Here is an 18165-nt window from a genome sequence, read left to right on the forward strand (position 1 = left end):
GGCACTTCAAATATTTTAGTCATTTGCAAGAAGACATTGTAATAACAACGTTCTTCTGAAATGCATCGGATTAGGGCACAGTGCCTTGTTAGCGCAGTAGGCAGCGCGTCAGTCTCATAATCTGAAGGTCGTGAGTTCGATCCTCACACAGGGCAAGGCTTTTAAAAGCCGCAGTGAATCAAATGTTTGACGCCTATTACAAAACTAGCAACTCAACAATGATTCCGCCCGGGCTCGAACCGGGGACCTTGCGCGTGTGAAGCGCACGTGATAACCGCTACACTACGGAATCCAATGAATTTTGGAACCTATGACGAAGGAAAGCAATACAAGGCTAAAATAGCTAGAGAAAAAAGCAAAAACATGTCGCTTCTTAGGTGCCAGATTCCGTAGTGTAGTGGGTATCACGTGCGCTTAACACGTGCAAGGTCCCCGGTCCGAGCCCGGGCGGAATCATTGATGTTTCCGCGAAGCGAACCTCGGAAGAGCCTCTGTAGGTTCCATGGTGTAATGGTTAGCACTCAGGACTCTGAATCTTGCAATCCGAGTTCAAGTCTCGGTGGACCCTGTGCCGTTATTTGTGCCTTGGAAGCACCTATTGGGCGTTTGGAAGCAACGGCACTTCAAATATTTTAGTCATTTGCAAGAAGACATTGTAATAACAACGTTCTTCTGAAATGCATCGGATTAGGGCACAGTGCCTTGTTAGCGCAGTAGGCAGCGCGTCAGTCTCATAATCTGAAGGTCGTGAGTTCGATCCTCACACAGGGCAAGGCTTTTAAAAGCCGCAGTGAATCAAATATTTGACGCCTATTACAAAACTAACAACTCAACAATGATTCCGCCAGAGCTCGAACTGGGGACCTTGCGCGTGCGAAGCGCACGTGATAACCGCTACACTACGTAATCCAATGAATTTTGGAACCTATAACGAAGGAAATCAATACAAGGCTAAAATAGCTAGAGAAAAAAGCAAAAACATGTCGCTTGTTAGTTGCCAGATTCCGTAGTGTAGTGGTTATCTCGTGCGCTTTACACGCGCAAGGTCCCCGGTTCGAGCCCGGGCGGAATCATTGATGTTTCCGCGAACCGAACCTCGGAAGAGCCTCCATAGGTTCCATGGTGTAATGGTTAGCACTCAGGACTCTGAATCTTGGGATCCGAGTTCAAGTCTCGGTGGAACCTGTGCCGTTATTTGTGCCTCGAAAGCACCTATTGGGCGTTTGGAAGCAACGGCACTTCAAATATTTTAGTCATTTGCAAGAAGACATTGTAATAACAACGTTCTTCTGAAATGCATCGGATTAGGGCACAGTGCCTTGTTAGCGCAGTAGGCAGCGCGTCAGTCTCATAATCTGAAGGTCGTGAGTTCGATCCTCACACAGGGCAAGGCTTTTAAAAGCCGCAGTGAATCAAATGTTTGACGCCTATTACAAAACTAGCAACTCAACAATGATTCCGCCCGGGCTCGAACCGGGGAGCTTGCGCGTGTGAAGCGCACGTGATAACCGCTACACTACGGAATCCAATGAATTTTGGAACCTATGACGAAGGAAAGCAATACAAGGCTAAAATAGCTAGAGAAAAAAGCAAAAACATGTCGCTTCTTAGGTGCCAGATTCCGTAGTGTAGTGGGTATCACGTGCGCTTTACACGCGCAAGGTCCCCGGTTCGAGCCCGGGCGGAATCATTGATGTTTCCGCGAAGCGAACCTCGGAAGAGCCTCTGTAGGTTCCATGGTGTAATGGTTAGCACTCAGGACTCTGAATCCTGCGATCCGAGTTCAAGTCTCGGTGGAACCTGTGCAGTTATTTGTGCCTGGGAAGCACCTATTGGGCGTTTGGAAGCAACGGCACTTCAAATATTTTAGTCATTTGCAAGAAGACATTGTAATAACAACGTTCTTCTGAAATGCATCGGATTAGGGCACAGTGCCTTGTTAGCGCAGTAGGCAGCGCGTCAGTCTCATAATCTGAAGGTCGTGAGTTCGATCCTCACACAGGGCAAGGCTTTTAAAAGCCGCAGAGACTCAAATTTTTGACGCCTATTACAAAACTAGCAACTCAACAATGATTCCGCCCCGGCTCGAACCGGGGACCTTGCGCGTGTGAAGCGCACGTGATAACCGCTACACTACGGAATCCAATGAATTTTGGAACCTATGACGAAGGAAAGCAATACAAGGCTAAAATAGCTAGAGAAAAAAGCAAAAACATGTCGCTTGTTAGTTGCCAGATTCCGTAGTGTAGTGCTTATCACGTGCGCTTTACACGTGCAAGGTCCCCGGTTAGAGCCCGGGCGGAATCATTGATTTTTCCGCGAAGCGAACCTCGGAAGAGCCTCTGTAGGTTCCATGGTGTAATGGTTAGCACTCAGGACTCTGAATCCTGCGATCCGAGTTCAAGCCTCAGTGGAACCTGTGCCGTTATTTGTGCCTCGGAAGCACCTATTGGGCGTTTGGAAGCAACGGCACTTCAAATATTTTAGTCATTTGCAAGAAGACATTGTAATAACAACGTTCTTCTGAAATGCATCGGATTAGGGCACAGTGCCTTGTTAGCGCAGTAGGCAGCGCGTCAGTCTCATAATCTGAAGGTCGTGAGTTCGATCCTCACACATGGCAAGGCTTTTTAAAGCCGCAGTAAATCAAATGTTTGACGCCTATTACAAAACTAGCAACTCAACAATGATTCCGCCCGGGCTCGAACCGGGGACCTTGCGCGTGTGAAGCGCACGTGATAACCGCTACACTACGGAATCCAATGAATTTTGGAACCTATGACGAAGGAAAGCAATACAAGGCTAAAATAGCTAGAGGTAAAAGCAAAAACATGTCGCTTTTTAGTTGCCAGATTCCGTAGTGCAGTGGTTATCACGTGCGCTTAACACGCGCAAGGTCCCCGGTTCGTGCCCGGGCGGAATCATTGATGTTTCCGGGAAGCGAACCTCGGAAGAGCCTCTGTAGGTTCCATAGTGTAATGGTTAGCACTCAGGACTCTGAATCCTGCGATCCTAGTTCAAGTCTCGGTGGAACCTGTGCCGTTAGTTGTGCCTCGGAAGCACCTATTGGGCGTTTGGAAGCAACGGCACTTCAAATATTTTAGTCATTTGCAAGAAGACATTGTAATAACAACGTTCTTCTGAAATGCATCGGACTAGGGCACAGTGCCTTGTTACTGCAGTAGGCAGTGCGTCAGTCTCATAGCTGAAGGTCGTGAGTTCGATCCTCACACAGGGCAAGGCTTTCAAAAGCCGCAGTCAATCAAATGTTTGACGCCTATAACAAAACTAGCAACTCAACAATGATTCCGCCCGGGCTCGAACCGGGAACCTTGCGCGTGTGAAGCGCACGTGATAACCGCTACACTACGGAATCCAATGAATTTTGGAACCTATGACGAAGGAAAGCAATACAAGGCTAAAATAGCTAGAGAAAAAAGCAAAAACATGTCGCTTGTTAGTTGCCAGATTCCGTAGTGTAGTGGTTATCACGTGCGCTTAAGACGCGCAAGCTCCCCGGTTCGAGCCTGGGCGGAATCATTGATGTTTCCGCGAAGCGAACCTCGGAAGAGCCTCCATAGGTTCCATGGTGTAATGGTTAGCACTCAGGACTCTGAATCTTGGGATCCGAGTTCAAGTCTCGGTGGAACCTGTGCCGTTATTTGTGCCTCGGAAGCACCTATTGGGCGTTTGGAAGCAACGGCACTTCAAATATTTTAGTCATTTGCAAGAAGACATTGTAATAACAACGTTCTTCTGAAATGCATCGGATTAGGGCACAGTGCCTTGTTAGCGCAGTAGGCAGCGCGTCAGTCTCATAATCTGAAGGTCGTGATTTCGATCCTCACACATGGCAAGGCTTTTTAAAGCCGCAGTAAATCAAATGTTTGACGCCTATTACAAAACTAGCAACTCAACAATGATTCCGCCCGGGCTCGAACCGGGGACCTTGCGCGTGTGAAGCGCACGTGATAACCGCTACACTACGGAATCCAATGAATTTTGGAACCTATGACGAAGGAAAGCAATACAAGGCTAAAATAGCTAGAGGTAAAAGCAAAAACATGTCGCTTTTTAGTTGCCAGATTCCGTAGTGCAGTGGTTATCACGTGCGCTTAACACGCGCAAGGTCCCCGGTTCGTGCCCGGGCGGAATCATTGATGTTTCCGGGAAGCGAACCTCGGAAGAGCCTCTGTAGGTTCCATAGTGTAATGGTTAGCACTCAGGACTCTGAATCCTGCGATCCTAGTTCAAGTCTCGGTGGAACCTGTGCCGTTAGTTGTGCCTCGGAAGCACCTATTGGGCGTTTGGAAGCAACGGCACTTCAAATATTTTAGTCATTTGCAAGAAGACATTGTAATAACAACGTTCTTCTGAAATGCATCGGACTAGGGCACAGTGCCTTGTTACTGCAGTAGGCAGTGCGTCAGTCTCATAATCTGAAGGTCGTGAGTTCGATCCTCACACAGGGCAAGGCTTTCAAAAGCCGCAGTGAATCAAATGTTTGACGCCTATAACAAAACTAGCAACTCAACAATGATTCCGCCCGGGCTCGAACCGGGAACCTTGCGCGTGTGAAGCGCACGTGATAACCGCTACACTACGGAATCCAATGAATTTTGGAACCTATGACGAAGGAAAGCAATACAAGGCTAAAATAGCTAGAGAAAAAAGCAAAAACATGTCGCTTGTTAGTTGCCAGATTCCGTAGTGTAGTGGTTATCACGTGCGCTTAAGACGCGCAAGCTCCCCGGTTCGAGCCCGGGCGGAATCATTGATGTTTCCGCGAAGCGAACCTCGGAAGAGCCTCCATAGGTTCCATGGTGTAATGGTTAGCACTCAGGACTCTGAATCTTGGGATCCGAGTTCAAGTCTCGGTGGAACCTGTGCCGTTATTTGTGCCTCGGAAGCACCTATTGGGCGTTTGGAAGCAACGGCACTTCAAATATTTTAGTCATTTGCAAGAAGACATTGTAATAACAATGTTCTTCTGAAATGCATCGGATTAGGGCACAGTGCCTTGTTAGCGCAGTAGGCAGCGCGTCAGTCTCATAATTTGAAGGTCGTGAGTTCGATCCTCACACAGGGCAAGGCTTTTAAAAGCCGCAGTGAATCAAATGTTTGACGCCTATTACAAAACTAGCAACTCAACAATGATTCCGCCCGAGCTCGAACCGGGGACCTTGCGCGTGTGAAGCGCACGTGATAACCGCTACACTACGTAATCCAATGAATTTTGGAACCTATGACGAAGGAAAGCAATACAAGGCTAAAATAGCTAGAGAAAAAAGCAAAAACATGTCGCTTGTTAGTTGCCAGATTCCGTAGTGTAGTGGTTATCACGTGCGCTTTACACGCGCAAGGTCCCCGGTCCGAGCCCGGGCGGAATCATTGATGTTTCTGCGAAGCGAACCTCGGAAGAGCCTCTGTAGGTTCCATGGCGTAATGGTTAGCACTCAGGACTCTGAATCCTGCGATCCGAGTTCAAGTCTCGGTGGAACCTGTGCCGTTATTTGTGCCTCGGAAGCACCTATTGGGCGTTTGGAAGCAACGGCACTTCAAATATTTTAGTCATTTGCAAGAAGACATTGTAATAACAACGTTTTTCTAAAATGCATCGGATTAGGGCACAGTGCCTTGTTAGTGCAGTAGGCAGCGCGTCAGTCTCATAATCTGAAGGTCGTGAGTTCGACCCTCACACAGGGCAAGGCTTTTAAAAGCTGCAGTGGATCAAATGTTTGACGGCTATTACAAAACTAGCAACTCAGCAATGATTCCGCCCGAGCTCGAACCGGGGACCTTGCGCGTGTGAAGCGCACGTGATAACCGCTACACTACGTAATCCAATGAATTTTGGAACCTATGACGAAGGAAAGCAATACAAGGCTAAAATAGCTAGAGAAAAAAGCAAAAACATGTCGCTTGTTAGTTGCCAGATTCCGTAGTGTAGTGGTTATCACGTGCGCTTTACACGCGCAAGGTCCCCGGTTCGAGGCCAGGCGGAATCATTGATGTTTCCGCGAAGCGAACCTCGGAAGAGCCTCTGTAGGTTCCATGGTGCAATGGTTAGCACTCAGGACTCTGAATCTTGCGATCCGAGTTCAAGTCTCGGTGGAACCTGTGCCGTTAGTTGTGCCTCGGAAGCACCTATTGGGCGTTTGGAAGCAACGGCACTTCAAATATTTTAGTCATTTGCAAGAAGACATTGTAGTAACAACGTTATTCTGAAATGCATCGGATTAGGGCACAGTGCCTTGTTAGCGCAGTAGGCAGCGCTTCAGTCTCATAATCTGAAGGGCGTGAGTTCGATCCTCACACAGGGCAAGGCTTTTAAAAGCCGCAGTGAATCAAATGTTTGACGCCTATTACAAAACTAGCAACTTAACAATGATTCCGCCCGGGCTCGAACCGGGGACCTTGCGCGTGTGAAGGGCACGTGATAACCGTTACACTACGGAATCCAATGAATTTTGGAACCTATGACGAAGGAAAGCAATACAAGGCTAAAATAGCTGGAGAAAAAAGCAAAAACATGTCGCTTTTTAGTTACCAGATTCCGTAGTGTAGTGGTTATCACGTGCGCTTTACCCGCGCAAGGTCCCCGGTTCGAGCCCGGGCGGAATCATTGATGTTTCCGCGAAGCGAACCTCGGAAGAGCCTCTGTAGGTTCCATGGTGTAATGGTTAGCACTCAGGACTCTGAATCCTGCGATCCGAGTTCAAGTCTCGGTGGAACCTGTGCCGTTATTTGTGCCTCGGAAGCACCTATTGGGCGTTTGGAAGCAACGGCACTTCAAATATTTTAGTCATTTGCAAGAAGACATTGTAATAACAACGTTCTTCTGAAATGCATCAGATTAGTGCACAGTGCCTTGTTAGCGCAGTAGGCAGCGCGTCAAACTCATGATCTGAAGGCCGTGAATTCGATCCTCACACGGGGCAAGGCTTTTAAAAGCCGCAGCGAATCAAATGTTCGACGCCTATTACAGAACTAGCAACTCAACAATGATTCCGCCCGGGCTCGAACCGGGGATCTTGCGCGTGTGAAGCGCACGTGATAACCGCTACACTACGGAATCCAATGAATTTTGGAACCTATGACGAAGGAAAGCAATACAAGCCTAAAATAGCTAGAGGTAAAAGCAAAAACATGTCGCTTTTTAGTTGCCAGATTCCGTAGTGTAGTGGTTATCACGCGCGCTTAACACGCGCAATGTCCCCGGTTTGAGCCCGGGCGGAATCATTGATGTTTCCGGGAAGCGAACCTCGGAAGAGCCTCTGTGGGTTCCATGGTGTAATGGTTAGCACTCAGGACTCTGAATCCTGCGGTCCGAGTTCAAGTCTTGGTGGAACCTGTGCCGTTAGTTGTGCCTCGGAAGCACCTATTGGGCGTTTGGAAGCAACGGCACTTCAAATATTTTAGTCATTTGCAAGAAGACATTGTAATAACAACGTTCTTCTGAAATGCATCGGATTAGGGCACAGTGCCTTGTTAGCGCAGTAGGCAGCGCGTCAGTCTCATAATCTGAAGGTCGTGTGTTCGATCCTCACACAGGGCAAGGCTTTTAAAAGCCGCAGTGAATTAAATGTTTGACGCCTATTACAAAACTAGCACCTCAACAATTATTCCGCCCGGGCTCGAACCGGGGACCTTGCGCGTGTGAAGCGCACGTGATAACCGCTACACTACGGAATCCAATGAATTTTGGAACCTATGACGAAGGAAAGCAATACAAGGCTAAAATAGCTAGAGAAAAAAGCAAAAACATGTCGCTTGTTAGTTGCCAGATTCCGTAGTGTAGTGGTTATCACGTGCGCTTAACACGCGCAAGGTCCCCGGTTCGAGCCCGGGCGGAATCATTGATGTTTCCGCGAAGCGAACCTCGGAAGAGCCTCTGTAGGTTCCATGGTGTAATGGTTAGCACTCAGGACTCTGAATCCTGCGATCCGAGTTCAAGTCTCGGTGGAACCTGTGCAGTTAGTTGTGCCTCGGAAGCACCTATTGGGCGTTTGGAAGCAACGGCACTTCAAATATTTTAGTCATTTGCAAGAAGACATTTTAATAACAACGTTCTTCTGAAATGCATCGGATTAGGGCACAGTGCCTTGTTAGCGCAGTAGGCAGCCCGTCAGTCTCATAATCTGAAGGTCGTGAGTTCGATCCTCACACAGGGCAAGGCTTTTAAAAGCCGCAGTGAATCAAATGTTTGACGCCTATTACAAAACTAGCAACTCAACAATGATTCCGCCCGGGCTCGAACCGGGGACCTTGCGCGTGTGAAGCGCACGTGATAACTGCTACACTACGGAATCCAATGAATTTTGGAACCTATGACGAAGGAAAGCAATACAAGGTTAAAATAGCTAGAGAAAAAAGCAAAAACATGTCGCTTGTTAGTTGCCAGATTCCGTAGTGTAGTGGTTATCACGTGCGCTTAAGACGCGCAAGGTCCCCGGTTCGAGCCCGGGCGGAATCATTGATGGTTCCGCGAAGCGAACCTCGGAAGAGCCTCTGTAGGTTCCATAGTGTAATGGTTAGCACTCAGGACTCTGAATCCTACGATCCTAGTTCAAGTCTCCGTGGAACCTGTGCCACTAGTTGTGCCTCGGAAGGACTTATTGGGCGTTTGGAAGCAACGGCACTTGAAATATTTTAGTCATTTGCAAGAAGACATTGTAATAACAACGTTCTTCTAAAATGCATCGGATTAGGGCACAGTGCCTTGTTAGCGCAGTAGGCAGCGCGTCAGTCTCATAATCTGAAGGTCGTGTGTTCGATCCTCACACAGGGCAAGGCTTTTAAAAGCCGCAGTGAATTAAATGTTTGACGCCTATTACAAAACTAGCACCTCAACAATTATTCCGCCCGGGCTCGAACCGGGGACCTTGCGCGTGTGAAGCGCACGTGATAACCGCTACACTACGGAATCCAATGAATTTTGGAACCTATGACGAAGGAAAGCAATACAAGGCTAAAATAGCTAGAGAAAAAAGCAAAAACATGTCGCTTGTTAGTTGCCAGATTCCGTAGTGTAGTGGCTATCACGTGCGCTTAACACGCGCAAGGTCCCCGGTTCGAGCCCGGGCGGAATCATTGATGTTTCCGCGAAGCGAACCTCGGAAGAGCCTCTGTAGGTTCCATGGTGTAATGGTTAGCACTCAGGACTCTGAATCCTGCGATCCGAGTTCAAGTCTCGGTGGAACCTGTGCAGTTAGTTGTGCCTCGGAAGCACCTATTGGGCGTTTGGAAGCAACGGCACTTCAAATATTTTAGTCATTTGCAAGAAGACATTTTAATAACAACGTTCTTCTGAAATGCATCGAATTAGGGCACAGTGCCTTGTTAGCGCAGTAGGCAGCCCGTCAGTCTCATAATCTGAAGGTCGTGAGTTCGATCCTCACACAGGGCAAGGCTTTTAAAAGCCGCAGTGAATCAAATGTTTGACGCCTATTACAAAACTAGCAACTCAACAATGATTCCGCCCGGGCTCGAACCGGGGACCTTGCGCGTGTGAAGCGCACGTGATAACTGCTACACTACGGAATCCAATGAATTTTGGAACCTATGACGAAGGAAAGCAATACAAGGTTAAAATAGCTAGAGAAAAAAGCAAAAACATGTCGCTTGTTAGTTGCCAGATTCCGTAGTGTAGTGGTTATCACGTGCGCTTAAGACGCGCAAGGTCCCCGGTTCGAGCCCGGGCGGAATCATTGATGGTTCCGCGAAGCGAACCTCGGAAGAGCCTCTGTAGGTTCCATAGTGTAATGGTTAGCACTCAGGACTCTGAATCCTACGATCCTAGTTCAAGTCTCCGTGGAACCTGTGCCACTAGTTGTGCCTCGGAAGGACTTATTGGGCGTTTGGAAGCAACGGCACTTGAAATATTTTAGTCATTTGCAAGAAGACATTGTAATAACAACGTTCTTCTAAAATGCATCGGATTAGGGCACAGTGCCTTGTTAGCGCAGTAGGCAGCGCTTCAGTCTCATAATCTGAAGGGCGTGAGTTCGATCCTCACACAGGGCAAGGCTTTTAAAAGCCGCAGTGAATCAAATGTTTGACGCCTATTACAAAACTAGCAACTCAACAATGATTCCGCCCGGGCTCGAACCGGGGACCTTGCGCGTGTGAAGGGCACGTGATAACCGTTACACTACGGAATCCAATGAATTTTGGAACCTATGACGAAGGAAAGCAATACAAGGCTAAAATAGCTGGAGAAAAAAGCAAAAACATGTCGCTTTTTAGTTACCAGATTCCGTAGTGTAGTGGTTATCACGTGCGCTTTACCCGCGCAAGGTCCCCGGTTCGAGCCCGGGCGGAATCATTGATGTTTCCGCGAAGCGAACCTCGGAAGAGCCTCTGTAGGTTCCATGGTGTAATGGTTAGCACTCAGGACTCTGAATCCTGCGATCCGAGTTCAAGTCTCGGTGGAACCTGTGCCGTTATTTGTGCCTCGGAAGCACCTATTGGGCGTTTGGAAGCAACGGCACTTCAAATATTTTAGTCATTTGTAAGAAGACATTGTAATAACAACGTTCTTCTGAAATGCATCGGATTAGGGCACAGTGCTTTGTTAGCGCAGTAGGCAGCGCGTCAGTCTCATAATCTGAAGGTCGTGAGTTCAATCCTCACATAGGGCTAGGCTTTTAAAAGCCGCAGTGAATCAAATGTTTGACGCCTATTACAAAAGTAGCAACTCAACAATGATTCTGCCCGGGCTCGAACCGGGGACCTGGGGCGTGTGAAGCGCACGTGATAACCGCTACACTACGGAATCCAATGAATTTTGGAACCGATGACAAAGGAAAGCAATACAAGGCTAAAATAGCTAGAGAAAAAAGCAAAAACATGTCGCTTGTTAGTTGCCAGATTCCGTAGTGTAGTGGTTATCACGTGCGCTTAACACGCGCAAGGTCCCCGGTTCGAGCCCGGGCGGAATCATTGATGTTTCCGTGAAGCGAACCTCGGAAGAGCCTCTGTAGGTTTCATGGTGTAATGGTTAGCACTCAGGACTCTGAATCCTGCGATCCAAGTTCAAGTCTCGGTGGAACCTGTGCCGTTATTTGTGCCTCGGAAGCACCTATTGGGCGTTTGGAAGCAACGGCACTTCAAATATTTTAGTCATTTGCAAGAAGACATTGTAATAACAACGTTCTTCTGAAATGCATCAGATTAGTGCACAGTGCCTTGTTAGCGCAGTAGGCAGCGCGTCAAACTCATGATCTGAAGGCCGTGAATTCGATCCTCACACGGGGCAAGGCTTTTAAAAGCCGCAGCGAATCAAATGTTCGACGCCTATTACAGAACTAGCAACTCAACAATGATTCCGCCCGGGCTCGAACCGGGGATCTTGCGCGTGTGAAGCGCACGTGATAACCGCTACACTACGGAATCCAATGAATTTTGGAACCTATGACGAAGGAAAGCAATACAAGCCTAAAATAGCTAGAGGTAAAAGCAAAAACATGTCGCTTTTTAGTTGCCAGATTCCGTAGTGTAGTGGTTATCACGTGCGCTAAACACGCGCAATGTCCCCGGTTTGAGCCCGGGCGGAATCATTGATGTTTCCGGGAAGCGAACCTCGGAAGAGCCTCTGTAGGTTCCATGGTGTAATGGTTAGCACTCAGGACTCTGAATCCTGCGATCCTAGTTCAAGTCTCGGTGGAACCTGTGCCCTTAGTTGTGCCTCGGAAGCACCTATTGGGCGTTTGGAAGCAACGGCACTTCAAATATTTTAGTCATTTGCAAGAAGACATTGTAATAACAACGTTCTTCTGAAATGCATCGGATTAGGGCACAGTGCCTTGTTAGGGCAGTAGGCAGCGCGTCCGTCTCATAATCTGAAGGTCGTGAGTTCGATCCTCACACAGGGCAAGGCTTTTAAAAGCCGCAGTGAATCAAATGTTTGACGCCTATTACAAAACTAGCAACTCAACAATGACTCCGCCCGGGCTCGAACCGGGGACCTTGCGCGTGTGAAGCGCACGTGATAACCGCTACACTACGGAATCCAATGAATTTTGGAACCGATGACGAAGGAAAGCAATACAAGGCTAAAATAGCTAGAGAAAAAAGCAAAAACATGTCGCTTGTTAGTTGGCAGATTCCGCAGTGTAGTGGTTATCACGTGCACTTAACACGCGCAAGGTCCCCGGTTCGAGCCCGGGCGGAATCATTGATGTTTCCGCGAAGCGAACCTCGGAAGAGCCTCTGTGGGTTCCATGGTGTAATGGTTAGCACTCAGGACTCTGAATCCTGCGGTCCGAGTTCAAGTCTTGGTGGAACCTGTGCCGTTAGTTGTGCCTCGGAAGCACCTATTGGGCGTTTGGAAGCAACGGCACTTCAAATATTTTAGTCATTTGCAAGAAGACATTGTAATAACAACGTTCTTCTGAAATGCATCGGATTAGGGCACAGTGCCTTGTTAGCACAGTAGGCAGCGCGTCAGTCTCATAATCTGAAGGTTGTGTGTTCGATCCTCACACAGGGCAAGGCTTTTAAAAGCCGCAGTGAATTAAATGTTTGACGCCTATTACAAAACTAGCACCTCAACAATTATTCCGCCCGGGCTCGAACCGGGGACCTTGCGCGTGTGAAGCGCACGTGATAACCGCTACACTACGGAATCCAATGAATTTTGGAACCTATGACGAAGGAAAGCAATACAAGGCTAAATTAGCTAGAGAAAAAAGCAAAAACATGTCGCTTGTTAGTTGCCAGATTCCGTAGTGTAGTGGTTATCACGTGCGCTTAACACGCGCAAGGTCCCCGGTTCGAGCCCGGGCGGAATCATTGATGTTTCCGCGAAGCGAACCTCGGAAGAGCCTCTGTAGGTTCCATGGTGTAATGGTTAGCACTCAGGACTCTGAATCCTGCGATCCGAGTTCAAGTCTCGGTGGAACCTGTGCAGTTAGTTGTGCCTCGGAAGCACCTATTGGGCGTTTGGAAGCAACGGCACTTCAAATATTTTAGTCATTTGCAAGAAGACATTTTAATAACAACGTTCTTCTGAAATGCATCGGATTAGGGCACAGTGCCTTGTTAGCGCAGTAGGCAGCCCGTCAGTCTCATAATCTGAAGGTCGTGAGTTCGATCCTCACACAGTGCAAGGCTTTTAAAAGCCGCAGTGAATCAAATGTTTGACGCCTATTACAAAACTAGCAACTCAACAATGATTGCGCCCGGGCTCGAACCGGGGACCTTGCGCGTGTGAAGCGCACGTGATAACTGCTACACTACGGAATCCAATGAATTTTGGAACCTATGACGAAGGAAAGCAATACAAGGTTAAAATAGCTAGAGAAAAAAGCAAAAACATGTCGCTTGTTAGTTGCCAGATTCCGTAGTGTAGTGGTTATCACGTGCGCTTAAGACGCGCAAGGTCCCCGGTTCGAGCCCGGGCGGAATCATTGATGGTTCCGCGAAGCGAACCTCGGAAGAGCCTCTGTAGGTTCCATAGTGTAATGGTTAGCACTCAGGACTCTGAATCCTACGATCCTAGTTCAAGTCTCCGTGGAACCTGTGCCACTAGTTGTGCCTGGGAAGCACTTATTGGGCGTTTGGAAGCAACGGCACTTGAAATATTTTAGTCATTTGCAAGAAGACATTGTAATAACAACGTTCTTCTAAAATGCATCGGATTAGGGCACAGTACCTTGTTAGCGCAGTAGGCAGCGCGTCACTCTCATAATCTGAAGGTCGTGAGTTCGGTCCTCACACAGGGCAAGGCTTTTAAAAGCCGCAGTGAATCAAATGTTTGACGCCTATTACAAAACTAGCAACTCAACAATGATTCCGCCCGGGCTCGAACCGGGGACCTTGGGCGTGTGAAGCGCACGTGATAACCGCTACTCTACGGAATCCAATGAATTTTGGAACCTATGACGAAGGAAAGTAATACAAGGCTAAAATAGCTAGAGAAAAAAGCAAAAACATGTCGCTTGTTAGTTGCCAGATTCCGTAGTGTAGTGGTTATCACGTGCGCTTAACACGCGCAAGGTCCCCGGTTCGAGCCCGGGCGGAATCATTGATGGTTCCGCGAAGCGAACCTCGGAAGAGCCTCTGTAGGTTCCATAGTGTAATGGTTAGCACTCAGGACTCTGAATCCTGCGATCCGAGTTCAAGTCTCGGTGGAACCTGTGCCGTTAGTTGTGCTTCGGAAGCACCTATTGGGCGTTTGGAAGCAACGGCACTTGAAATATTTTAGTCATTTGCAAGAAGACATTGTAATAACAACGTTCTTCTGAAATGCATCGGATTCGGGCACAGTGCCTTGTTAGCGCAGTAGGCAGCGCGTCAGTCTCATAATCTGAAGGTCGTGAGTTCGATCCTCACACAGGGCAAGGCTTTTAAAAGCCGCAGTGAATCAAATGTTTGACGCCTATTACAAAACTAGCAACTCAACAATGATTCCGAACGGGCTCGAACCGGGGACCTTGCGCGTGTGAAGCGCACGTGATAACCGCTACACTACGGAATCCAATGAATTTTGGAACCTATGACTAAGGAAAGCAATACAAGGCTAAAATAGCTAGAGAAAAAAGCAAAAACATGTCGCTTGTTAGTTGCCAGATTCCGTAGTGTAGTGGTTATCCCGTGCGCTTGACACGCGCAAGGTCCCCGGTTCGAGCCCGGGCGGAATCATTGATGTTTCCGCGAAGCGAACCTCGGAAGAGCCTCTGTAGGTTCCATGGTGTAATGGTTAGCACTCATGACTCTGAATCCTGCGATCCGAGTTCAAGTCTCGGTGGAACCTGTGCCATTAGTTGTGCCTCGGAAGCACCTATTGGGCGTTTGGAAGCAACGGCACTTCAAATATTTTAGTCATTTGCAGGAAGACATTGTAATAACAACGTTCTTCTGAAATGCATCGGATTAGGGCACAGTGCCTTGTTAGCGCAGTAGGCAGCGCGTCAGTCTCATAATCTGAAGGTCGTGAGTTCGATCCTCACACAGGGCAAGGCTTTTAAAAGCCGCACTGAATCAAATGTTTGACGCCTATTACAAAACTAGCAACTCAACAATGATTCCGCCCGGGCTCGAACCAGGGACCTTGCGCGTGTGAAGCGCACGTGATAACCGCTACACTACGTAATCCAATGAATTTTGGAACCTATGACGAAGGAAAGCAATACAAGGCTAAAATAGCTAGAGAAAAAAGCAAAAACATGTCGCTTGTTAGTTGCCAGATTCCGTAGTGTAGTGGTTATCACGTGCGCTTAACACGCGCAAGGTCCCCGGTTCGAGCCCGGGCCGAATCATTGATGTTTCCGCGAAGCGAACCTCGGAAGAGCCTCTGTAGGTTCCATGGTGTAATGGTTAGCACTCAGAACTCCGAATCCTGCGATCCGAGTTCAAGTCTCGGTGGAACCTGTGCAGTTAGTTGTGCCTCGGAAGCACCTATTGGGCGTTTGGAAGCAACGGCACTTGAAATATTTTAGTCAATTGCAAGAAGACATTGTAATAACAACGTTCTTCTGAAATGCATCGGATTAGGGCACAGTGCCTTGTTAGCGCAGTAGGCAGCGCGTCAGTCTCATAATCTGAAGGTCGTGAGTTCGATCCTCACACAGGGCAAAGCTTTTAAAAGCCGCAGGGAATCAAATGTTTGACGCCTATTACAAAACTAGCAACTCAACAATGATTCCGCCCGGGCTCGAATTAGGGACCTTGCGCGTGTGAAGCGCACGTGATAACTGCTACACTACGGAATCCAATGAATTTTGGAACCTATGACGAAGGAAAGCAATACAAGGCTAAATAAGCTAGAGAAAAAAGCAAAAACATGTCGCTTGTTAGTTCCCAGATTCCGTAGTGTAGTGGTTATCACGTGCGCTTAACACGCGCAAGGTCCCTGGTTCGAGCCCGGGCGGAATCATTGATGTTTCCGCGAAGCGAACCTCGGAAGAGCCTCTGTAGGTTCCATGGTGTAATGGTTAGCACTCAGGACTCTGAATCCTGCGATCCGAGTTCAAGTCTCGGTGGAACCTGTGCCGTTAGTTGTGCCTCGGAAGCACCTATTGGGCGTTTGGAAGCAACGGCACTTCAAATATTTTAGTCATTTGCAAGAAGACATTGTAATAACAACGTTCTTCTGAAATGCATCGGATTAGGGCACAGTGCCTTGTTAGCGCAGTAGGCAGCGCGTAAGTCTCATAATCTGAAGGTCGTGAGTTCGATCCTCACACAGGGCAAGGCTTTTAAAAGCCGCAGTGAATCAAATGTTTGACGCCTATTAAAAAACTAGCAACTCAACAATGATTCCGTCCGGGCTCGAACCGGGGACCTTGCGCGTGTGAAGCGCACGTGATAACCGCTACACTACGGAATCCAATGAATTTTGGAACCTATGACGAAGGAAAGCAATACAAGGCTAAAATAGCTAGAGAAAAAAGCAAAAACATGTCGGTTGTTAGTTGCCAGATTCCGTAGTGTAGTGGTTATCACGTGCGCTTTACACGCGCAAGGTCCCCGGTTCGAGCCCGGGCGGAATCATTGATGTTTCCGCGAAGCGAATCTCGGAAGAGCCTCTGTAGGTTCCATGGTGTAATGGTTAGCACTCAGGACTCTGAATCCTGCGATCCGAGTTCAAGTCTAGGTGGAACCTGTGCCGTTAGTTGTGCCTTGGAAGCACCTATTGGGCGTTTGGAAGCAACGGCACTTCAAATATTTTAGTCATTTGCAAGAAGACATTGTAATAACAACGTTCTTCTGAAATGCATCGGATTAGGGCACAGTGCCTTGTTAGCGCAGTAGGCAGCGCGTCAGTCTCATAATCTGAAGGTCGTGAGTTCGATCCTCGCACAGGGCAAGGCTTTTAAAAGCCGCAGTGAATCAAATGTTTGACGCCTATTACAAAACTAGCAACTCAACAATGATTCCGCCCGGGCTCGAACCGGGGACCTCGCGCGTCTGAAGCGCACGTGATAACCGCTACACTACGGAATCCAATGAATTTTGGAACCGATGACAAAGGAAAGCAATACAAGGCTAAAATAGCTAGAGAAAAAAGCAAAACATGTCGCTTGTCAGTTGCCAGATTCCGTAGTGTAGTGGTTATCACGTGCGCTTAAGACGCGCAAGGTCCCCGCTTCGAGCCCGGGCGGAATCATTGATGTTTCCGCGAAGCAAACCTCGGAAGAGCCTCTGTAGGTTCCATGGTGTAATGGTTAGCACTCAGGACTCTGAATCCTGCGATCCGAGTTCAAGTCTCGGTGGAACCTGTGACGTTAGTTGTGCCTCGGAAGCACCTATTGGGCGTTTGGAAGCAACTGCACTTAAAATATTTTAGTCATTTGCAAGAAGACATTGTAATAACAACGTTCTTCTAAAATGCATCGGATTAGGGCACAGTACCTTGTTAGCGCAGTAGGCAGCGCGTCACTCTCATAATCTGAAGGTCGTGAGTTCGATCCTCACACAGGGCAAGGCTTTTAAAAGCCGCAGTGAATCAAATGTTTGACGCCTATTACAAAACTAGCAACTCAACAATGATTCCGCCCGGGCTCGAACCTGGGACCTTGGGCGTGTGAAGCGCACGTGATAACCGCTACTCTACGGAATCCAATGAATTTTGGAACCTATGACGAAGGAAAGTAATACAAGGCTAAAATAGCTAGAGAAAAAAGCAAAAACATGTCGCTTGTTAGTTGCCAGATTCCGTAGTGTAGTGGTTATCACGTGCGCTTAACACGCGCAAGGTCCCCGGTTCGAGCCCGGGCGGAATCATTGATGGTTCCGCGAAGCGAACCTCGGAAGAGCCTCTGTAGGTTCCATAGTGTAATGGTTAGCACTCAGGACTCTGAATCCTGCGATCCGAGTTCAAGTCTCGGTGGAACCTGTGCCGTTAGTTGTGCTTCGGAAGCACCTATTGGGCGTTTGGAAGCAACGGCACTTGAAATATTTTAGTCATTTGCAAGAAGACATTGTAATAACAACGTTCTTCTGAAATGCATCGGATTCGGGCACAGTGCCTTGTTAGCGCAGTAGGCAGCGCGTCAGTCTCATAATCTGAAGGTCGTGAGTTCGATCCTCACACAGGGCAAGGCTTTTAAAAGCCGCAGTGAATCAAATGTTTGACGCCTATTACAAAACTAGCAACTCAACAATGATTCCGAACGGGCTCGAACCGGGGACCTTGCGCGTGTGAAGCGCACGTGATAA

General features: G+C 48.1%; 63 non-coding genes across 63 annotated transcripts; 53 read left to right on the plus strand and 10 right to left on the minus strand.

Moving 5' to 3' along the window:
- The first annotated feature begins 82 nt into the window (after positions 1-82).
- Positions 83-155, plus strand: Trnam-cau (transfer RNA methionine (anticodon CAU)). The gene has a single exon. It is a non-coding gene; the product is annotated as a tRNA-Met (tRNA).
- Positions 156-219: 64 nt separating this feature from the next.
- Trnav-cac (transfer RNA valine (anticodon CAC)) lies at positions 220-292 on the minus strand. The gene has a single exon. It is a non-coding gene; the product is annotated as a tRNA-Val (tRNA).
- A 91-nt stretch (positions 293-383) lies between these two features.
- Positions 384-456, plus strand: Trnav-aac (transfer RNA valine (anticodon AAC)). The gene has a single exon. It is a non-coding gene; the product is annotated as a tRNA-Val (tRNA).
- A 243-nt stretch (positions 457-699) lies between these two features.
- Trnam-cau (transfer RNA methionine (anticodon CAU)) lies at positions 700-772 on the plus strand. Its single transcript has one exon. It is a non-coding gene; the product is annotated as a tRNA-Met (tRNA).
- Positions 773-1000: 228 nt separating this feature from the next.
- Trnav-uac (transfer RNA valine (anticodon UAC)) lies at positions 1001-1073 on the plus strand. The gene has a single exon. It is a non-coding gene; the product is annotated as a tRNA-Val (tRNA).
- A 40-nt stretch (positions 1074-1113) lies between these two features.
- Trnaq-cug (transfer RNA glutamine (anticodon CUG)) lies at positions 1114-1185 on the plus strand. The gene has a single exon. It is a non-coding gene; the product is annotated as a tRNA-Gln (tRNA).
- A 131-nt stretch (positions 1186-1316) lies between these two features.
- On the plus strand, positions 1317-1389 carry Trnam-cau (transfer RNA methionine (anticodon CAU)). Its single transcript has one exon. It is a non-coding gene; the product is annotated as a tRNA-Met (tRNA).
- Positions 1390-1617: 228 nt separating this feature from the next.
- On the plus strand, positions 1618-1690 carry Trnav-uac (transfer RNA valine (anticodon UAC)). The gene has a single exon. It is a non-coding gene; the product is annotated as a tRNA-Val (tRNA).
- Positions 1691-1730: 40 nt separating this feature from the next.
- Trnaq-cug (transfer RNA glutamine (anticodon CUG)) lies at positions 1731-1802 on the plus strand. The gene has a single exon. It is a non-coding gene; the product is annotated as a tRNA-Gln (tRNA).
- Positions 1803-1933: 131 nt separating this feature from the next.
- On the plus strand, positions 1934-2006 carry Trnam-cau (transfer RNA methionine (anticodon CAU)). The gene has a single exon. It is a non-coding gene; the product is annotated as a tRNA-Met (tRNA).
- Positions 2007-2687: 681 nt separating this feature from the next.
- Trnav-cac (transfer RNA valine (anticodon CAC)) lies at positions 2688-2760 on the minus strand. Its single transcript has one exon. It is a non-coding gene; the product is annotated as a tRNA-Val (tRNA).
- Positions 2761-2851: 91 nt separating this feature from the next.
- Positions 2852-2924, plus strand: Trnav-aac (transfer RNA valine (anticodon AAC)). The gene has a single exon. It is a non-coding gene; the product is annotated as a tRNA-Val (tRNA).
- Positions 2925-3303: 379 nt separating this feature from the next.
- On the minus strand, positions 3304-3376 carry Trnav-cac (transfer RNA valine (anticodon CAC)). The gene has a single exon. It is a non-coding gene; the product is annotated as a tRNA-Val (tRNA).
- A 91-nt stretch (positions 3377-3467) lies between these two features.
- Trnal-aag (transfer RNA leucine (anticodon AAG)) lies at positions 3468-3540 on the plus strand. Its single transcript has one exon. It is a non-coding gene; the product is annotated as a tRNA-Leu (tRNA).
- A 40-nt stretch (positions 3541-3580) lies between these two features.
- On the plus strand, positions 3581-3652 carry Trnaq-cug (transfer RNA glutamine (anticodon CUG)). Its single transcript has one exon. It is a non-coding gene; the product is annotated as a tRNA-Gln (tRNA).
- A 268-nt stretch (positions 3653-3920) lies between these two features.
- Trnav-cac (transfer RNA valine (anticodon CAC)) lies at positions 3921-3993 on the minus strand. Its single transcript has one exon. It is a non-coding gene; the product is annotated as a tRNA-Val (tRNA).
- A 91-nt stretch (positions 3994-4084) lies between these two features.
- On the plus strand, positions 4085-4157 carry Trnav-aac (transfer RNA valine (anticodon AAC)). Its single transcript has one exon. It is a non-coding gene; the product is annotated as a tRNA-Val (tRNA).
- Positions 4158-4537: 380 nt separating this feature from the next.
- Trnav-cac (transfer RNA valine (anticodon CAC)) lies at positions 4538-4610 on the minus strand. Its single transcript has one exon. It is a non-coding gene; the product is annotated as a tRNA-Val (tRNA).
- Positions 4611-4701: 91 nt separating this feature from the next.
- Positions 4702-4774, plus strand: Trnal-aag (transfer RNA leucine (anticodon AAG)). Its single transcript has one exon. It is a non-coding gene; the product is annotated as a tRNA-Leu (tRNA).
- A 40-nt stretch (positions 4775-4814) lies between these two features.
- Positions 4815-4886, plus strand: Trnaq-cug (transfer RNA glutamine (anticodon CUG)). The gene has a single exon. It is a non-coding gene; the product is annotated as a tRNA-Gln (tRNA).
- A 432-nt stretch (positions 4887-5318) lies between these two features.
- Trnav-uac (transfer RNA valine (anticodon UAC)) lies at positions 5319-5391 on the plus strand. The gene has a single exon. It is a non-coding gene; the product is annotated as a tRNA-Val (tRNA).
- A 40-nt stretch (positions 5392-5431) lies between these two features.
- Trnaq-cug (transfer RNA glutamine (anticodon CUG)) lies at positions 5432-5503 on the plus strand. The gene has a single exon. It is a non-coding gene; the product is annotated as a tRNA-Gln (tRNA).
- A 432-nt stretch (positions 5504-5935) lies between these two features.
- On the plus strand, positions 5936-6008 carry Trnav-uac (transfer RNA valine (anticodon UAC)). The gene has a single exon. It is a non-coding gene; the product is annotated as a tRNA-Val (tRNA).
- A 40-nt stretch (positions 6009-6048) lies between these two features.
- Trnaq-cug (transfer RNA glutamine (anticodon CUG)) lies at positions 6049-6120 on the plus strand. Its single transcript has one exon. It is a non-coding gene; the product is annotated as a tRNA-Gln (tRNA).
- A 432-nt stretch (positions 6121-6552) lies between these two features.
- Trnav-uac (transfer RNA valine (anticodon UAC)) lies at positions 6553-6625 on the plus strand. The gene has a single exon. It is a non-coding gene; the product is annotated as a tRNA-Val (tRNA).
- A 40-nt stretch (positions 6626-6665) lies between these two features.
- Trnaq-cug (transfer RNA glutamine (anticodon CUG)) lies at positions 6666-6737 on the plus strand. Its single transcript has one exon. It is a non-coding gene; the product is annotated as a tRNA-Gln (tRNA).
- Positions 6738-7005: 268 nt separating this feature from the next.
- Positions 7006-7078, minus strand: Trnav-cac (transfer RNA valine (anticodon CAC)). Its single transcript has one exon. It is a non-coding gene; the product is annotated as a tRNA-Val (tRNA).
- A 91-nt stretch (positions 7079-7169) lies between these two features.
- Positions 7170-7242, plus strand: Trnav-aac (transfer RNA valine (anticodon AAC)). Its single transcript has one exon. It is a non-coding gene; the product is annotated as a tRNA-Val (tRNA).
- A 40-nt stretch (positions 7243-7282) lies between these two features.
- On the plus strand, positions 7283-7354 carry Trnaq-cug (transfer RNA glutamine (anticodon CUG)). Its single transcript has one exon. It is a non-coding gene; the product is annotated as a tRNA-Gln (tRNA).
- A 432-nt stretch (positions 7355-7786) lies between these two features.
- Trnav-aac (transfer RNA valine (anticodon AAC)) lies at positions 7787-7859 on the plus strand. Its single transcript has one exon. It is a non-coding gene; the product is annotated as a tRNA-Val (tRNA).
- Positions 7860-7899: 40 nt separating this feature from the next.
- Positions 7900-7971, plus strand: Trnaq-cug (transfer RNA glutamine (anticodon CUG)). The gene has a single exon. It is a non-coding gene; the product is annotated as a tRNA-Gln (tRNA).
- Positions 7972-8403: 432 nt separating this feature from the next.
- Trnal-aag (transfer RNA leucine (anticodon AAG)) lies at positions 8404-8476 on the plus strand. The gene has a single exon. It is a non-coding gene; the product is annotated as a tRNA-Leu (tRNA).
- A 544-nt stretch (positions 8477-9020) lies between these two features.
- On the plus strand, positions 9021-9093 carry Trnav-aac (transfer RNA valine (anticodon AAC)). Its single transcript has one exon. It is a non-coding gene; the product is annotated as a tRNA-Val (tRNA).
- A 40-nt stretch (positions 9094-9133) lies between these two features.
- Positions 9134-9205, plus strand: Trnaq-cug (transfer RNA glutamine (anticodon CUG)). The gene has a single exon. It is a non-coding gene; the product is annotated as a tRNA-Gln (tRNA).
- Positions 9206-9637: 432 nt separating this feature from the next.
- Trnal-aag (transfer RNA leucine (anticodon AAG)) lies at positions 9638-9710 on the plus strand. Its single transcript has one exon. It is a non-coding gene; the product is annotated as a tRNA-Leu (tRNA).
- Positions 9711-10254: 544 nt separating this feature from the next.
- On the plus strand, positions 10255-10327 carry Trnav-uac (transfer RNA valine (anticodon UAC)). The gene has a single exon. It is a non-coding gene; the product is annotated as a tRNA-Val (tRNA).
- Positions 10328-10367: 40 nt separating this feature from the next.
- Positions 10368-10439, plus strand: Trnaq-cug (transfer RNA glutamine (anticodon CUG)). Its single transcript has one exon. It is a non-coding gene; the product is annotated as a tRNA-Gln (tRNA).
- Positions 10440-10871: 432 nt separating this feature from the next.
- Trnav-aac (transfer RNA valine (anticodon AAC)) lies at positions 10872-10944 on the plus strand. The gene has a single exon. It is a non-coding gene; the product is annotated as a tRNA-Val (tRNA).
- Positions 10945-11324: 380 nt separating this feature from the next.
- Positions 11325-11397, minus strand: Trnav-cac (transfer RNA valine (anticodon CAC)). Its single transcript has one exon. It is a non-coding gene; the product is annotated as a tRNA-Val (tRNA).
- Positions 11398-11941: 544 nt separating this feature from the next.
- Positions 11942-12014, minus strand: Trnav-cac (transfer RNA valine (anticodon CAC)). The gene has a single exon. It is a non-coding gene; the product is annotated as a tRNA-Val (tRNA).
- A 91-nt stretch (positions 12015-12105) lies between these two features.
- On the plus strand, positions 12106-12178 carry Trnav-aac (transfer RNA valine (anticodon AAC)). The gene has a single exon. It is a non-coding gene; the product is annotated as a tRNA-Val (tRNA).
- Positions 12179-12218: 40 nt separating this feature from the next.
- Positions 12219-12290, plus strand: Trnaq-cug (transfer RNA glutamine (anticodon CUG)). Its single transcript has one exon. It is a non-coding gene; the product is annotated as a tRNA-Gln (tRNA).
- A 432-nt stretch (positions 12291-12722) lies between these two features.
- Positions 12723-12795, plus strand: Trnav-aac (transfer RNA valine (anticodon AAC)). The gene has a single exon. It is a non-coding gene; the product is annotated as a tRNA-Val (tRNA).
- A 40-nt stretch (positions 12796-12835) lies between these two features.
- Trnaq-cug (transfer RNA glutamine (anticodon CUG)) lies at positions 12836-12907 on the plus strand. Its single transcript has one exon. It is a non-coding gene; the product is annotated as a tRNA-Gln (tRNA).
- Positions 12908-13339: 432 nt separating this feature from the next.
- Trnal-aag (transfer RNA leucine (anticodon AAG)) lies at positions 13340-13412 on the plus strand. The gene has a single exon. It is a non-coding gene; the product is annotated as a tRNA-Leu (tRNA).
- Positions 13413-13956: 544 nt separating this feature from the next.
- On the plus strand, positions 13957-14029 carry Trnav-aac (transfer RNA valine (anticodon AAC)). Its single transcript has one exon. It is a non-coding gene; the product is annotated as a tRNA-Val (tRNA).
- Positions 14030-14069: 40 nt separating this feature from the next.
- Positions 14070-14141, plus strand: Trnaq-cug (transfer RNA glutamine (anticodon CUG)). The gene has a single exon. It is a non-coding gene; the product is annotated as a tRNA-Gln (tRNA).
- Positions 14142-14272: 131 nt separating this feature from the next.
- On the plus strand, positions 14273-14345 carry Trnam-cau (transfer RNA methionine (anticodon CAU)). The gene has a single exon. It is a non-coding gene; the product is annotated as a tRNA-Met (tRNA).
- A 228-nt stretch (positions 14346-14573) lies between these two features.
- Positions 14574-14646, plus strand: Trnav-gac (transfer RNA valine (anticodon GAC)). The gene has a single exon. It is a non-coding gene; the product is annotated as a tRNA-Val (tRNA).
- Positions 14647-14889: 243 nt separating this feature from the next.
- Positions 14890-14962, plus strand: Trnam-cau (transfer RNA methionine (anticodon CAU)). Its single transcript has one exon. It is a non-coding gene; the product is annotated as a tRNA-Met (tRNA).
- A 228-nt stretch (positions 14963-15190) lies between these two features.
- Positions 15191-15263, plus strand: Trnav-aac (transfer RNA valine (anticodon AAC)). Its single transcript has one exon. It is a non-coding gene; the product is annotated as a tRNA-Val (tRNA).
- Positions 15264-15303: 40 nt separating this feature from the next.
- On the plus strand, positions 15304-15375 carry Trnar-ccg (transfer RNA arginine (anticodon CCG)). Its single transcript has one exon. It is a non-coding gene; the product is annotated as a tRNA-Arg (tRNA).
- A 131-nt stretch (positions 15376-15506) lies between these two features.
- Trnam-cau (transfer RNA methionine (anticodon CAU)) lies at positions 15507-15579 on the plus strand. Its single transcript has one exon. It is a non-coding gene; the product is annotated as a tRNA-Met (tRNA).
- A 228-nt stretch (positions 15580-15807) lies between these two features.
- On the plus strand, positions 15808-15880 carry Trnav-aac (transfer RNA valine (anticodon AAC)). Its single transcript has one exon. It is a non-coding gene; the product is annotated as a tRNA-Val (tRNA).
- Positions 15881-15920: 40 nt separating this feature from the next.
- Trnaq-cug (transfer RNA glutamine (anticodon CUG)) lies at positions 15921-15992 on the plus strand. The gene has a single exon. It is a non-coding gene; the product is annotated as a tRNA-Gln (tRNA).
- Positions 15993-16260: 268 nt separating this feature from the next.
- Positions 16261-16333, minus strand: Trnav-cac (transfer RNA valine (anticodon CAC)). Its single transcript has one exon. It is a non-coding gene; the product is annotated as a tRNA-Val (tRNA).
- A 91-nt stretch (positions 16334-16424) lies between these two features.
- Positions 16425-16497, plus strand: Trnav-uac (transfer RNA valine (anticodon UAC)). The gene has a single exon. It is a non-coding gene; the product is annotated as a tRNA-Val (tRNA).
- A 380-nt stretch (positions 16498-16877) lies between these two features.
- On the minus strand, positions 16878-16950 carry Trnal-cag (transfer RNA leucine (anticodon CAG)). The gene has a single exon. It is a non-coding gene; the product is annotated as a tRNA-Leu (tRNA).
- Positions 16951-17040: 90 nt separating this feature from the next.
- Trnal-aag (transfer RNA leucine (anticodon AAG)) lies at positions 17041-17113 on the plus strand. Its single transcript has one exon. It is a non-coding gene; the product is annotated as a tRNA-Leu (tRNA).
- A 40-nt stretch (positions 17114-17153) lies between these two features.
- On the plus strand, positions 17154-17225 carry Trnaq-cug (transfer RNA glutamine (anticodon CUG)). Its single transcript has one exon. It is a non-coding gene; the product is annotated as a tRNA-Gln (tRNA).
- Positions 17226-17657: 432 nt separating this feature from the next.
- On the plus strand, positions 17658-17730 carry Trnav-aac (transfer RNA valine (anticodon AAC)). The gene has a single exon. It is a non-coding gene; the product is annotated as a tRNA-Val (tRNA).
- Positions 17731-17770: 40 nt separating this feature from the next.
- On the plus strand, positions 17771-17842 carry Trnaq-cug (transfer RNA glutamine (anticodon CUG)). Its single transcript has one exon. It is a non-coding gene; the product is annotated as a tRNA-Gln (tRNA).
- A 131-nt stretch (positions 17843-17973) lies between these two features.
- Positions 17974-18046, plus strand: Trnam-cau (transfer RNA methionine (anticodon CAU)). Its single transcript has one exon. It is a non-coding gene; the product is annotated as a tRNA-Met (tRNA).
- The last annotated feature ends 119 nt before the right edge of the window (positions 18047-18165 follow it).

Source organism: Hydractinia symbiolongicarpus, chromosome 7 (assembly GCF_029227915.1).
Source record: "Hydractinia symbiolongicarpus strain clone_291-10 chromosome 7, HSymV2.1, whole genome shotgun sequence".
In the NCBI taxonomy this organism is placed as follows: domain Eukaryota; kingdom Metazoa; phylum Cnidaria; class Hydrozoa; order Anthoathecata; family Hydractiniidae; genus Hydractinia; species Hydractinia symbiolongicarpus.